The 1,694-nt window shown below is 53.8% G+C and overlaps 1 protein-coding gene across 1 annotated transcript in view; it reads left to right on the top strand.

The window, feature by feature from the left end:
* Positions 1-1,694, top strand: part of KCNG4 (potassium voltage-gated channel modifier subfamily G member 4) — a 61,323-nt gene that overhangs the window by 99 nt on the left and 59,530 nt on the right. The window lies entirely within an intron of this gene.

Below are 1,694 nucleotides of genomic sequence, written 5' to 3'. Positions count from 1 at the left end.
GTGAGGCTCCACCTGCTGCCAAGCACAGGTGCCTGGGAGAGGCCCCGTATGGCTTCTCAGACAAACTGAATGTACCTGAACGGCTCCGCCAGCTTGCGGGGTGGGCTGTCCCTGGGCCAAGGAACCGGCAAGCTCTTTCTGGCATGATTGGGGAGCCAGAGTTGTGTGGCAGCTAGAAGCCGGACCAAGGTGACCTCGATTCCAGTCCCCACTTGGTTGTGGAGTTTACCGGGTCATCTTTTGGACTAGGCATGGCGTTGCCAACCTCCAGGTAGGGGCTGGATATGTGGGATTACAGTTGATCCCTGGACAACGGAGATGCGTTCCCCTGGAGTAAATGGCTGATTTGAAGGGTGGCCTAGGTGGGGTTGTGGACTCTGTGAATGACCTCTGTGGTCTAATGACCCCACGGAATTCTCTCTCCTTCCCAAACACCATCCTTTATCCCCCCCCCCACCAATCTCCAGGGATCTCCCAAACCAGAACTGGCAACCCTAGTGTCCAGATAGTGTTGCCAACCTCCAGGTGGGGGCTGGAGACCTCTCGGGTTTATGACAGGTCTCCAGATGGCAGAGATTAGTTCCCCTGGAGAGAATGGCTGCTTGGAGGGTGGTCTGAAGGGCCTTCTACCCAGCTGGGGTCCCTATAATCCCCCAAACCTCACCTCAGATCTCCTGGAATTTTCCAACCTAGAATTGGCTCCTCAGCTGTTGGGAGGGAGGGTGAAATTGAACCGTTCGATGGACGGTCACCCACGGGGATTAATGCGGCAACGTTCTGTTCTCGGCACGGAGTTGATTTCTTGGAATGATTTTCCGCATACTTCACATATTAAACAGAACAGGAACAACGGCTGACGTTTCAGAAGCGGGACTGCAAGGGTTCCCCAGTGGGCCAAATAGCCCCCCCACCAACCATTTCAAGTTGGGCAAATGTGTCCTGGTCCCCATCCGAATCAGGCACCACCTTGCACGCACGGGGAGGAAGGCGAACCTGCACCTGTGATTCACCCCTGTGCGAGTCCATTCTAGGTAGCAGTGAGTTAAGGGAAGACTCCTCTGTCAACTGATGAACCTCAGTTTTTAAAAGAGCGTAAACTCATTAAACTGATTTGTAGGAGCAATACAAATAACCCAGCCTCATGAAACCCACACATTTCTGGGTTTCTAAGCAACCAGCACCTGACACCAGGTAGATCCAGGTGGGCTCTTGTTTTGGGCTGAAGCAGCAAAGAAGAAGGCCTCATTATACAACTGGCCTCATTATACATCTAGGTAGCTGTACGTACATTTGCTTTGCCAAGCTGATGTTAGCTCTTTGTCCCTGCTCCCCGTTCCCAATCATTGAGAAATAAATAAATATCACTGCCTTTCTCCCCTGCATGGTCCCAAAGAGGCATGGATCATTCTCCTCCCCTACTTGACCCACACCACAGCCCTGTGAGGTACGTTAGGCCGAAGGGACGTGAATGGCCCAAGGTCACCCATCAAGCTTTCCATGGCAGTGGGGGGGGGGATTTGAACCTGGGCCTCTGAGATCCTAGTCCAGCTCTCTCTAACGGCTGTGCCAAGCTGGAAGGAGGATGCTGTGACGATACCATGACGGTACTGTGGGAAGGGTCTGAGCAGAAGAGCCGGATCGAGTCCTCCCGGGAGGAGGACCTCCCACCAACCCCTGAACCGGACAGGATGCCG

The sequence above is a fragment of the Paroedura picta genome, chromosome 14, assembly GCF_049243985.1.
Source record: "Paroedura picta isolate Pp20150507F chromosome 14, Ppicta_v3.0, whole genome shotgun sequence".
Classification (NCBI taxonomy): domain Eukaryota; kingdom Metazoa; phylum Chordata; class Lepidosauria; order Squamata; family Gekkonidae; genus Paroedura; species Paroedura picta.
The sequence above is the reverse complement of the archived record's forward strand: the minus strand, read 5'-3'. Positions and strand labels throughout refer to the sequence as shown.